Source organism: Pantherophis guttatus, chromosome 1 (assembly GCF_059756535.1).
Source record: "Pantherophis guttatus breed Tessera chromosome 1, ASM5975653v1, whole genome shotgun sequence".
In the NCBI taxonomy this organism is placed as follows: domain Eukaryota; kingdom Metazoa; phylum Chordata; class Lepidosauria; order Squamata; family Colubridae; genus Pantherophis; species Pantherophis guttatus.
The window spans coordinates 302,822,690-302,836,988 of record NC_142063.1 but is presented as its reverse complement, the minus strand read 5'-3'; the positions used below and the strand labels follow the sequence as shown (position 1 = coordinate 302,836,988).

General features: G+C 38.1%; 1 long non-coding RNA gene across 1 annotated transcript in view; it reads right to left on the bottom strand.

Moving 5' to 3' along the window:
- Positions 1-1,855: 1,855 nt before the first annotated feature.
- The window catches only part of LOC148116918 (uncharacterized), a 67,567-nt gene continuing 55,123 nt past the window's right edge, over positions 1,856-14,299 (bottom strand). Inside the window, exons 2-3 of the long non-coding RNA XR_015731546.1 lie at positions 5,890-6,128; positions 1,856-4,306 (exon numbers count right to left, since the gene is read on the bottom strand). This is a non-coding gene — a long non-coding RNA (uncharacterized LOC148116918). The remainder of the gene's footprint in view (positions 4,307-5,889; positions 6,129-14,299) is intronic.

The window sequence follows — 14,299 nt, the reverse complement described above, 5'->3', positions numbered from 1 at the left end:
TGTGCAAGTTAATTTTCATTCCTGCAATAGCCAAGAAGTAACAGTTGATTTAGAGTAACTTAAAGGACTTTTTTTTACTCAATTGTCTATAGTGAATGTGGCCAACACATCACAATCAATAATTTTCCAGAAAGAAAAGCTTTGTTTTACTAGGATCTAAGCTTTCAAGATACAAAATGTAATCCAAAAAAATAAATCATCTCACAATGTATCTTCTCAAGATTATCTTTAGCATAATGGAGTCTGAGAGGCAGCTTAAAACTGGAGACTTTCTTCCCATTTTTTCCCACCATGAGCAAATGTTGTTAGCCAAATTGAAGCCATCTATCCCTCCAGATGTGGCTGAACTACAGTTCAAGTCATCTTCATCAATAGTCATGCTGGCTGGAACTGCTGGGAGTTGTAATTTAGCTGCACATGGAGAATCTCATGTTTCCTAATTTTATAATAAGGAAATCAAATTGATTCTTCCTTTAATTTGAGTAACATCTGCAAAGTAGAACTTCATCAGTTTTTATTTTGCAGAAGATTCCACAGCAATTTGCTAGGAAGTTTGGAGAGAGTCAAATGATGGTATTTATTCTCCATCTTTCCCAAAAGTGATAGATTCTGCAGAGATAGAAGCCAAAAATGATTTGGCCAGCTCTTACTTGCTAATTCCAATGGACTAGTTTGGATGCACTAATGCACTTAATTGCATTAGTGTGCTGATGATTTTCCATTGGAATGACTTTATGAAAATGAATTTGAAGAGGTGCCCAAGAGATCTTGATAAATATTCAAGATACATGGAACAGTATGTCAGAGGTAGTAGCTAATTCTCACTGTTATTTTTGCTCATTTACATCTAACATGCCACCAAGACAAATCTGTTTGTAGCTGCATGTTAATTCTACCATATTATATGTTTCATTTTTCCCATTTCCTTTTCCCTTTGATATATTTCTCTTTTGAGTCTTCATTTTTAGAAAGCAGCAACTTGCCCTTTAACTTTGATTGCTAAGCCAACATACAGTATGTGAAACAGTTGAGATGTTCATCACTTTGCTTTTAATAGTGAAATGTCTGGTATATTGAGTTTTACTGTGGCATTTCAGGACTGAAATCCAAGTAGTTCTAACTAGTCACTGAACCATCTAAGATACATGGGAAAAAATCTTATTAAAATGATACTATATTATAATGTAGAATTATTTTGTTGTCCTTAGCATATTTCTGGGCAAGCTTTCAAACAGAAAATCCTCAATGTAAAGAAAAAGAAAATAAATAAATAAATATTGTATGACCAATTTCTACAAAAAAAAAACAAAAAAAACACCTGGATTCAGCAGAAAAGTTGGTTGTATTGAATATTTAGAGTTAGAAGACAACAATTTACAATCCAATCTCCTGAAGCCAATTAGTATTCTTCAAAGTATTTAGATATTTTCAAACAAGGCAATACTTAATATGTTTGGACTAGCTTCTTGATCAGGGTTAAAAAAATATTCATAGAAAATTTTAGAACATCTGTCCCGGAAATTAATTTTTTCCTTCTCAAGTTTTCTTCTCAACCCCAAGCTGAGAAAGTGGGTTTTTTTTTTTCAATCCAGCTTTTCATCTTTTCCTGTATCCTTTTGAAAACTTTTGTCCAACTTTTTTTTTTTAATAATTTAAGTTGTCCTTTTCATGTTCATCTTGCAAGAAACTCCTGGTTCACTTACCATTAAAGCTTGAGTGTCCACTCAGGAAATAAACCTTTGGGAATACAATTCTATACACACTGGATTCTGAGTGGCCACAATAAATTATGATACACTTGGATATATGCAAGGAATTTGTGCCACCAAGGCTTATCAGGGGAACTCACATAGTAAATGGTCGGTTATTCTTTATTTTAGAAACCAAAGTGCAGAATTACAAAGATATATGTATACTTCCGAGAGAAAAAATAGAACATAATTGTAAATATTTCAATATGAATTTGTATGAATCTTCTTAATGAGATTTATTTTTTTCCACCTAACGTCTCCCCATCCCTCGGGTTTCATATTATCTCCTCCTTTGGACCTGCTTCCTCAATGGATATTTGGATGGATAGGTTTTTTTACCCTTTTTCTACTTACATTACTTCTTTAAAACTTGATGTTCCTCCAAGAATGGTGATATGCCTCCCTCATATAAATTAGGCCATTTTATTTAAAATAGCTTCGGAAGCTGAAAAACAAATTCTCAAGAGAAGGCTGTGACAGAATAACAGTAACAGAGTTGGAAGTGACCTTGGAAGTTTTTTTGTCCAATCCCCCCCTCAAGCAGAGACCCCTATACCGTTTCAGACAAATGGCTGTCCAATTTATTCTTGATTAAAAATCAAGCTGTTTCAGTATTGTTTCTCATGAATGAATGCAAACTTGGGTCTGAAAAAACAAACGAGAAGTGTCAATGAATTGGAAATAAGTTATAATGAGCATAATCTATGACACTGAACAGTATCATGTATGGTGATCTTAAGCAACTGAATTTTTTAGTTGGTTCATTTTTTCCTAGTTGTTGCAAAGGAAAAACACCATTACTGTGTTAACAATATGACTTCCTCCCAATGTATTTGAATCTGTTTTCCTGCAAATCAGACTGCACAACAGTTGGATTTAATTTTAATTCTGATTTCATCTCTTGGTGCAGGCAAATGAATTACTTCATTTTGTTTAGCTTCCATGGTTCTTCAACTTTCAGTTCTGCTCCCTGCAGATGAACTTTGACCTCTGACACACACATTTCTGTTCCAATGTTTCGTACTCCATGCTTCCCTTGGAAATCTGCTTGCTGTTTCCTTACAGGCTGTGTTTGCACAACACTGTTGCCAAGTCATGGTTAACAGGTGACAGTTCAGAAAAATGAGGATGTCTCCCTCCCTCTAAAAACAAAGGCAAAAAGCCCACTCCAAACTAAACACAAATCTACTTGACTTAAATGGATCTGCCTTTGGAACTTCATAAATCAAACTGATTTTTTCCCCTGCTGTCTGTAAAGGCAACATTTCAAACTCTGTTTACAGGAGAACTATCTGCCCATATTGTTTCTCTTCTTACAATGAATTTACCTGATGTCTTTGTTTTTCTCCACACTCTTCTTAATTTTGCAGTTTTTCTGAGAGCTAGCTATGGTCTTGTTGAAGAATTCATCCCATGAAACAGCCAAGCCAGTGGTGAAATATAAAATTTGTTACTACTGGTTCTGTGGGCGTGGCTTGGTGGGGCGGGGTAATGTGACTGGGTGGGCATGGCCAACTTTTTTTTTTACTTTTAAAACCATTTTTTCTACAACCTCTTCAGCCAAAGAGGTTGTAAAAAAATGCTTTTAAAAGCCTCTGATGATCCCAGCTGAGCCGCGCGATCATCAGAGGCTTTTTTTTTTTACTTTTAAAAGCATTTTTTTGGCCAAAGAGGTTGTAGAAAAAATGCTTTTAAAAATAATTTTTAAAAAAGCCTCTGATGATTGCGCGGCTCAGCTGGGCATGGGGGAGAAAGACAAGGATTTTTGCTACAGGTTCTCTGAACCACCCGCCACCATTGCTACCGAATCAGGTGATCCGGTCTGAACTGGCAGCATTTCACCCCTGAGCCAAGCCTTCCTTCTCCCATGGAAAACAGCTCTCTGCTGGCTGTAACCCTGAAAGCTCTCACATGGAACCAGATGAAGAGGGACTAAGTAACCATGTAATGGATTCTCAAAGCTATTTTCTTTAAAAACAAAGGTAACAAAGTGCAGACCATGTCTAGCAGACAAGTAATAAGGGTGTGTGTTTGTTCTTCCACTCGACTCCTTTACTAAATTTGCTGGAGGCAGTTGATGCCTTCAAGGATGGTGCTCAAAACTTGAGCACTTCTTCAAAATTAATAGCTTCAAACATTCTCACAGTTAATGTCATTCCATAAGACTAGCCATCTTGTTTCTCCACATCAACACTTTTAGATTTCCAAACAGAACCTCTGTTTGGCAACAGCTTCCATCTTTTTGTACAATCTGCAAAACCTAAACATAAAATGCAAATGCATATTTTATCTAGTTTACCCAGGTTAATGCATACACTGCCTTACAAACAGAATTATCTGGGTGGTTTTCAGAAAAAAGGTGAAGTATTTGTAGACCCATTCTAAAATAAAAAAAACCACCCTCAAAATGCAGCAAAATAAATTCAGAGAAAGCTATCATATATATTTCTTTGGTGATAGGAAGCAGGAAAAAAGGTCAAGTGTTATAGAGATTCAACATTTTCCAGGATGAGAGAATGCACTTGGCTCTTGAATGGTGTGCTGGGTGCTACAGTCTAAAATAGGAGACAAAAGTCCAATTAGTATAGTTTTATTTATGTTTAATCGTAATTAAATATCATCCATATAATTAATCTCCAATTATATATTCAACATTTTTCTTATCATTAAATATTCTATTTTGGGAATTCTTTTTTGAAGTTTCTAAGGTTGCACACAAGACTTTCAGCAGAGTATTCCAGATGTGCACCTCTTATTCAATACAATTAACATTCATTGATTTGCTCTGAATTCCTCTCCACCACAAGTCAGACTGAATCAATACAAAGCAGAATGAGTCAGTGGATTCTTGAGATTTTCCAGCTGTGCTCAATGAGATCAGCTGATAACAACACCAAGAGACCTGCTATCAAGGAAAATTAGATGATTGCGTCAGGTAGCAAAAGATAGCAAGTGGAAATGACAACAAGGTGTTAACAAAACTGTGGAGTAGTTTGTGTTCTATGTGATCGTAGCTGTTCTCTTTAGTCTATTGCTTTCTATCATCAGTGTTGATATCAGATCCATCCACTAGCTCTGTGGATGGATGTATTTTATATGTATTTTTTTACATATCTAACAGATGGTGGTGCCATCTTGTTCCTCACCACAGATGACAGCTTTGCTCAATTGCCTCATTTTCAGGCTCTTTGTATGGCTTCCTAATTCATGTTCTTTTGGGTCAGAGAAATGTCCATGTTGTTTGTAACATAGGCTTTTAGTCACAGTAATGTTGCTGTTCTTACTCAATTCTCAGTCCTTACTCAGTCCTACAATTACACACATATTCTGATTTGCCTTTGTCCTCTTCATGTTCTCCAGAAATGTTACAGCATCATTAAGCATGTGCTGTTTGAGTAATAATCAATCTGGAAGCAACAATATTTGGATTACTCTAATTCCATTCTATGCAAGACCAAAGAATATGTGTGTTTTATTTTATTCTAGCAATTTACACATGTAGGGTTTTTAAATGACCTTTAAATATCCAGAACTGTTGTGATTGAACGTATCTTTCTACAATATAGATCTAATGTAGGATCTTTATATACAAATAATTACATTTTTTAAAATCAGTACAATAGACACATTCTCTCTTGTTGCAGAGTGCAAGACAAGGATTCATAGATTTGAACCTCAGGAATGCAGATTCCAATTTAAAAGGGGACAAAGTATCTTAAAAGAGCCATTAAATGGTGGGATTAATTACCCAGAGAATAGCAATAGCACTTAGATTTATATGCTACTTCATAGTGCTTTACAGCTATGGTTTTCCCTTCACTGGATATGGGAGAAGTCCTACAGACATCTGTCAGGGATGTTTTAACCTGAATTCTCAGGGAGCAGGCTATAATGATCTCTTCTAACTGTATGATGCTTGGTAACATTTTCTAAGAAATTCATTTTATGAACAATTAGGCTTCAACATACCTCTGCATCAATGTTTGATTATATGTACCTTTGGATCAGGGAAATATGGCTGGAATACAGTATATGTGGGTCAGTGTGGGTGGGTGTAGAGCAGGGGTGTCAAACTCGCGCGTCACATTGTCATCACATGATGTATCATGACATTTTCCCCAGTACTGAGTTCACTTACCTTCGCTACCGGTTTGGAACTGGGAGCATACGCATGAGCGTGTGCGCTTCTGTGCATGCGCAGAGCATCCGTGATGACATCCAGGTGAGTGGGTGGAGCCTCCTGCCTCCGCCACTACTGGTTCGCCCGAATCGGGATGAACTGGTAGAAACCCACCACTGATTTTCCTCCTTTGTTAAAAGATGTGGGCGTGGCAAGCACATGATGCATCTGGCCCGCAGGCTGCAAGTTTGACACCTCTGGTGTAGAGAGATGGAGAAAATCTGAATATTATGGAATTTCTTCCTAAATACACAAATGTATTCAGTTTTTCTTAGTGAAGGACAAGCAGACTCCATTCATTGCTGTTTCTATATGGAATTCTATATGGAATGTTACTCTATGGAATTTACTATGGCAAAACAGTCTATTTTAATCGGAGAAATCAAGGACTGTGATGACTTTCCTCTACAGCTATAGTGATCTATAGCTATCTCTTCTTAACCTGAGTTATAATTATCTGTGTTTATAAGCCACTTGGATGAATTTTTCAAGATCCTAACCAGCGAGATAGATTAATATACAGAACAAAGAGACACAAAAATAGATAACAGAGAAGATGGGAATGCTATAAGAGAGGAAAAAGAAATTGACTGTTCAGTACAGATAGTCCACTCTTAACTCTTCATTTAGTGACTGCTCAAAGTTACAATAGCACAGAACAAGTCATACTTGCATATGGTCCTGAAAACTATGGGCACTGCAGCATCCCCATGGTCAGACAATCAAAATTTTGCCCTTTGGTGGTCTAACGACATTTATGTGAGAAGGCCATGGATAGCCTTCTCACAAGGCTTTGGGAAGGCCTTATGAGGTTTTGAGGGGAAAAAAACCCTGCAGGCTGGAAATTCTCCCACAGTCAGTGACTGCTTCACACAGGGCAGGCTGGATACCTTGTAAGTAGTGGAAAAAAGATGATAATGAAGGTCAACAGAGGCTGGCATGGGCATCAGAGTGCAGGTGGCAAGGGTGCAGATGGAATTAAGGGTGATGGGGGCAGATAGGTAGGTCAAAGAAACTGAAGCAGATGCCAGTGTGGCATGACAGGATTATTACCTAATTACTGCATCATTTAGTGATGGAAATTCTGGCCCCAGTTAAAACTATTAAGCAAGGGATATCTATAACTGCTTGTATATTCCTTCAAATAGATTCAACAACATTCACTAACTATTTTGACGATTCACTTGTTTCTTGAAGTTTAAATATTAATATTGCCAAATCCAAAAGATCCTCTGTCATCTTATGGCTGGATTTGCACATTCTATCTCCCTTTGTTTTAGCTTAGGGGGGTTTCATGAACCTAGATATAATGGTTTGTGAAGCATGGTTTATAGCACGGGTGTCAAACTCGTGGCGTCACATTGCTGTCACGTGATGTTTCACAATGTTTTTCCCATTTGTGGAACTGGGGTGGGCGTGGCCTATGTGTGACGCATACCGCCCACCATCCACCCATTTGACACCCCTGGTTTATAGCTTAATATTTTGCATGAGTATAGCCAAATGTAATTTATTCAGTAAACTGTGGCTTAGCATAATGTGTGAATTGGTATAGATTGAATGAGCAGCAGATATACAGCGTATTGAAACCTTTAACAAAAACGTAAATTGATTTTGCTGCTCAAGCACTACTTTTATTTGCATTACCTTTACAAACTGGCAAACTTGCCAACAAAGGCTCTTAGTACTCGGGATAGTACAGCTGAAGATTAACAATCAGGCAATTTCAGCACCTACCTATGCAAACATTCCCAGGATTCTTCTGGAGAAGTGAATACATTTCCTTTGGTTAAGCTATTCTGAATCTCTAAGTGTGGATAAGATAGATATAGTTTACTGCAGCTGCTGTTTTACCACATAACAGAGGTAAATGTGTAAATATACGAAAGATACTGAGATTGACTTGAAGTTCCAGCAACTCAAGAGGGACATCTGATATGGTAGCGATTGCCCTATGGCCTGATATGCTAGTCCAAGCTTGTCAACCATCTATTTCACATACCACCAAAAGTCAACATGCTTTTTATAAAGCTTAGTCATCCACCACAATGCAAAGCCTAACTATAAACTTGCATCACATTATTACATGCTTCAGACATGCAGGGTATTATTTTCTTTATTGCATGATTCCTTAAAGTTATACTGTACTATAAAATCAAAATGGATTGTCCACCACTTTCACATTAATTTCCTAGAGCTTGAATCTCAGTGGTGGTTTTTCTATTCTCTTCACATACCGGGATACAAAGTCTTGTGCCAGATAATAGCTATGTTTGGAACCCTGTTCTGCTCAGAGCCACAATTTGGTGGCAAAATTGGCTGAAAAGACCTCCAGTCAACATTTAAGAATGGAAAAATAAATCAGGGATGATATAATTCCCAGTGAAGAAATGTCACTTGGGGAAGAATTCTGGTGATCCTTCTTATATACACCTGCTCAATTCCACCTGTAACCTTCTCTCTCAATTGTTTTTCTTAATGATAATCAAAGAAATAAGGGAGAAGTAGTTGAAACAGTATGGTTGTTTTGTTTTGTTTTTTAAAATGAAACAACAAATCGTCCTCATTCAATGTAACTCTTCTACCCTGCACAAAAAATATTTTTATTTCCTTGAAACTGTTTGATGATCTACAAGTTTCCAGTTGTATGTAACTCACAATGAATGTATTTACCGTATTTTTTTGGAGTAAAAGACGCACCGGAGTATAAGATACACCTTTGTTTTTGGGGAGGAAAATAAGAAAAAAGCCGATTGGCAGGGGATCGGCCTCCCGGAATACCCCCAAACAGCTGTCTCCAGAAGTGAATTTTAGCAACAGGTTCCTTGGTTGTGAGCTCTGTGCCTTGCTTTTTTTTCTGCCTCTGAAAGCCTCTGAAACAGAGCTTCAGAAAAAAAGCCTCTGAAGCTTTGTTTGGGGGCTTCTTTTCTGAAGCTCTGTTTGGGGGGTTCTTTTCTGAAGCTTCATTTCTGATGCTTTTTTCAGCCTCTGAAACCTCCGTTTGAGAAGCTGGGTGGCACTTCATTCGGACTATAAGACACACCCCAGATTTTCACCCTCTTTTTTGGGGGGAAAAGATGCGTCTTATTCTCCGAAAAATCCGGTACTTCAATCCTCAGAGTCTTGTGAAAACTGAACAGGACAGTTACAATTCTCAACCAATCCTATTTTGAATATTATAGATCAGGTGGGTTTTTTTTTCTTTTGCATAGCTATATTACCCTGATTCAAAGTCAAAAATAATGCTTCTGCATTTACATCTTCATCTCTTGTAGGGATCAAGCTAGATGGTATGTACAACACGATTACAGAAAAACTAGATTTGTTCAGCGGACACTGCAGAATGGTTTCCAGAAGCATACAAATATTTTAACAAAATGGTTAAAAAATGGAGAGTGAAGACAGTGAAAAGGGGTGTGGGGTGGGAAGATAAATGGCCTGTCCAGAATATTTCATTAGACAGCAGAAATCATGAAGAAACTGGGGGCATCCTTAAGCATTCCTCTTTGTAAGAGCATTGAAACTTATATCCAAAGTTTTGATATATGCAAGCAATCTGGAACAGGGCTGGAATAAGAAAATTTGCACTGCAGCTCAACTTGAATGGTTAAGGGCTTCACAATGTCCCCATCCCACTTCAAAAGTTTTATAACTGTAACAGTCGTGACATTCTTCTGAAAAGTATTCTTTTTAAAATGGCCCCTTTGTCACAAAAGTTGCCTGTAAGTTTCACACATTATGAATAGTATTTACAGATGCAATTAGGGTTAAATAAATGTCTGGAAACCTCTTTTGGGCTTTAGCAATTAGTGGAAAGCCTGGTGTGCTCTTGTATTTACAACTTACGACAAGAATTGCCTGCCCTCTGCACTGCCAGCATACCAGCAGAAGCAAATACTGTCAGGAAGGAGAGCAGGTCTGAGCTCAGCTTTTCACTTTTCTTTCCCCCACCCCTCCTCCATCTGTTAATTAAAGAGAAAGTAAGTGGGATTAGGCTGGGGGAGGAGGGGTGGAGCAATACTCTGAATAGGATAGCATTTCACATTGATTATTAAACCCATGCCTTTGTGAAACAAATCCCCACATTCAAAGACAACTTTGATATTTAAAGCTGCCTTGCTAACTTCAGAATCTGGGCCTGAGTTTATAGAGACCTATAAATAGCCATTTGACCAGCAACAGAAGAACATTCAGTCTTTTCATTTCCTATTCCCAACTTTTATGATGTGTGAAACTCACCATGAATACGAGAGACAAAAGATGCAAGCCCAGTGGCCCTTAACAGGAGACCAGGAGGAATAATCCCTGTGAGTCTTCTCTCATCCTCTTTTAGATAACTCAATAGAAGGGTCAAATGTTTAATTTGTCTGTGAAGCATTTAGACAACAGTAAATATACATCAGAGAAGACAAACTTGATCCTATTGAGGTGGCAATATGATCTTGCCATCACTGTTGTATGAAACATTGATTCACAGCTGATGCCCGGACACTTGTTTATTTGAACTATTTGATACATAGTGCTTTAGGAAATTTTGATCCCGTATGACGTAAACAATTAAAATATCAATAACTGACTAACTTATTGATGAAAACATAAAGTACACTTAAATATTTCTTGGAAGTGTGGAATAAGACAAAACGCAAAACAGATTCCAAGACATGCAGCAGGACATCAGCAGTGGTGGGATTCAATTTTTTTTACAACCGGTTCTGTGGGCGTGGCTTGGTGGGCATGACATGGATTGGTAGGCGTGGCTTGGTGGGCGTAGCAGGGGAAGGATACTGTAAATTCTCCATTCCCTCCCCACTCCAGGGGAAAGATACTGTAAAATCTCTTTTCCCTCCCTACTTCAGGGGAAGGTTACTGCAAAATCCCCATTTCCTCCCGATCAACTGAGACTCGGGAGGCAGAGTATACAATGGGGCAGGGCCAGCCAGAGGTGGTATTTACCTGTTCTCCGAACTACTCAAAATCTCCAGAACTGGTCAGAACCTGCTGAATACCACCTCTGGACATCAGCAAGATATAATTAATCATGTATACTCAGGTAAACCCTTATTACAATCAAACTAAACTCCATCATTTCTTTTTCTTTTCTTTTTTATAGCCCTGGGCTTTTGAGGGGATTTCCATCCAAGAATTAATCAGATTTAACCTTTATCAGTGTTTTTTCCAAGGCGAGCTAAATGCTGTCATTCCAATAAGGCAAGTAGACACATATTATTCCAACATTAAGCTATTTGCACTTGGAAGATTTTAAAATTGAGTTCTTTGAAATATTTTTTCTAAGGCTCAGCTGCAGGTTATTTGCTAAGAAAGTCTCTACTTATAATTAATTCAATTCTTATTAAAGTGTCAACCTTTAGTACCTTACATGGCCTCCTGGCCATAAACTACCTGTCCTTTCTGCATCTGACATTGCCCAGGATTGACTAATGGCACAAATTCCTATTGGAGGTAGACCTGGCCACACGTGAGAAGTTGTTTCAAGAACAGCTAATTCTGAAAGACTAAATTCAACTGGTTAGCTTCAGAGTCACAAACATAAGCATGTGATTGAAGCTACAATGATGTCAATTGTAGTTGATATCCATGACTCATTAAAAATATTGCAAAATGATGCATATATCATTTTGCATCTTCATTATGGATTTAATGAAGTGTCTAACTTCTTGGACACTTTGGCCTTTAAGTTTTGTAGAACTTTTCCAATACAGGGGAAAGTCATTTCCCCCTGAAATGATTTAGGTCTTCAAAATTTCAGACAACCACTGAATGGCAGCAAAGAGTTAGTTTTCTATATTTTCTTGCTGCCATCTAGTGGCCTGCCAGTTCTTTGCAGATAATATATGTTATACAAGGAGGATAGCAAGATTATTCCAGGTTCTAAAGATGCACAAATTGAAGGTACAAATTGATACCAGGATATATATTCTGAAAATATCCAAAGCTTACAGAAATATAGTTATGAAACTGAACTAAGTTAAAGAAATGTCAACATTTTAGAAAGTGGACTCTACTAAATATGGAACAAGATTCTGCCAAACACATCACTTTAAATACGATTTAAGAAACATTAGAAGTGCTCTCATATTGTTTTTGCTCCCTGAGGAATATGGTTTTTTTTCTGGTCATAATTAAGAAACTATATGAAGCTATTGGGAATTTTAATTGCAACAAGCTTGGATCACTGAATTTGGTTTTTGGGTGACTGGTATGAAAATAATAAACCCTTTTGTAACCACAGTATCTGCATATATGAGTCTCCAGTAGTCAAGTCTTTTGCACTTGTGAGTGTACTCTGTTTTGATTTTAATTTTAATTTGCATCCATGTAAGTATTCTAAGTTGTCCTCCCTTCATTACCTGAAAACTTTTTTTAATTTCCAAACCTTCATTTGGGCGCCTATATCATTCCTTTGTCTATTCCTAAAAGAGAATTTATTTTGCAGAATTTAAAGTTGAATTTCAACAGACTGGGAAACTGTCCAATGGAGGATAGCTTTAGATCAGAGGTGGGGAACTATGGCCCTTTTATGACTTGTGGATTTCAACTCCCATGCTGGTTTGGGAATTCTGGGAGTTGAAGTCCACAAGTAATATAAGGACCATAGTTTCCTCACCCTTGCTTTAGATGATGGAGAAATGATAGAATAGCCATATTTCTGAACTGTAGTCAGTGGTGGGTTTCAAATTTTTTTACTACCGGTTCTGTGGGTGTGGCTTGGTGGGCGTGGCATGGCTTGGTGGGTGTGGCTTGGTGGGCATGGCAGGGGAAGGATACTGCAAAATCCCCATTCCATCACCAATCCAAGGGAAGGTTACTGCAAAATCCCCACTTCCTCCTGATCAGCTGGGATTTGGGAGGCAGAGAAGAGATGGGGGAGGGGCCAGTCAGAATTTTTACTACCGGTTCTCTGAATTACTCAAAATTTCCGCTCCCGGTTGTCCAGAGCTGGTCAGAACCTGCTGAAACCCACCTCTGGCCAAGTTTTAGTTTTAGTTTTTAGTTTTATTAAATTTGTATACCGCCCTACTCCCGAAGGACTCAGGGCAGTGAACAGGCACAAGATAAAATACAGAAATACAAAAGTTAAAAACAATTTAAAACCAAATTAAATAATATTGGCCCACAACAATTAAAATCCCCATAAATTTAAAACAAATTAAAATTTCAATTTAAAATTTAAAATTTAAAAGAAAGGGGAGAAAAATTAGGCCAGGCCGGCTTGCTGGAATAAGAGGGTCTTAAGAGCACGGCGGAAGGTGCACAGATCCGGGATCCTCCGTATCTCCGGGGGGAGCTCGTTCCAGATAGTGGGTGCCCCCACAGAGAAGGTCCTCCCCCTGGGGACCGCCAGTCGACACTGCTTGGCTGATGACACCTGGAGGAGCCCCTTTCTATGAGAGCGTACCGGCCGGTGGGAGGCTATTTGTGGTAGTAGGCGGTCCCGTAAATAACCAGGTCCTAAGCCATGGAGCGCTTTAAAGGTGGTAACCAAAACCTTGAAGTGTACACGGAAGACCACCGGGAACCAGTGCAGCTCGCGCAGGAGAGGTGTTACATGGCCAAGATGGTTCAGTGGTTAGAATGCATATTGCAGGCTGACTATGCCCACAGCCAGGAATTAAATCCTGACTGATTCAAGGTTGATTCAGCCTTATGGCCCAGAGACTAGAAAATAAACAAATGGGTTCAAATGACCAGAAAGTTTGAGTCTAAGTAAACATTAGGAAGAAGTTGCTATTAGCACAAGGTTACCAGAGTAAACTGTCTGACTATTGGGATCTGAATGGTAAGTTTAGAAAACACTGTGCTTGTCCTCTTTGGAAGCTCATTAGGCTAAAACGGCTCCTTTGCACTTTTGAAGGGTTCTATGTTGCATATGAAAAGCATGTTCAATACACATGAGCCTTTTCAGTTACCATATCTTTGCCAAGAGCACTATACCAGTGTCCATCATGGCCTGCTTCCAAGAAAGAAATAAAGTGGGCCTATTTCCATTAAGACATCTTAAAAGCAGTCTGAAGTAGTGTCACAAGTGTAAGCAGTTGGATTTTTTTTTTTTTTTGGTAAAGTATTTGCCTTTTCTTAAACATCACCATGTGAAAAATTCTAGGACATTACCCTTCCCCTGAAAGTTGAGAAATTCTGTTCTTCCTCTTGCTGAGCCCAGCACCCAACTGGTCTTTCAGAAGTGCATCCCAATTCAGCCCTGATCTACTTTCAGTGACTTCCTAAGTGGAAAAAAGAAATGGCTTAGAGAAACATATTTGCTTTTACTCCTCTGCTAATGGTTTATACTTTATAATGTAGTTGTGTTAATAAGTAGACAAATTTGCAGTGATATAATTTATTTGTTGCA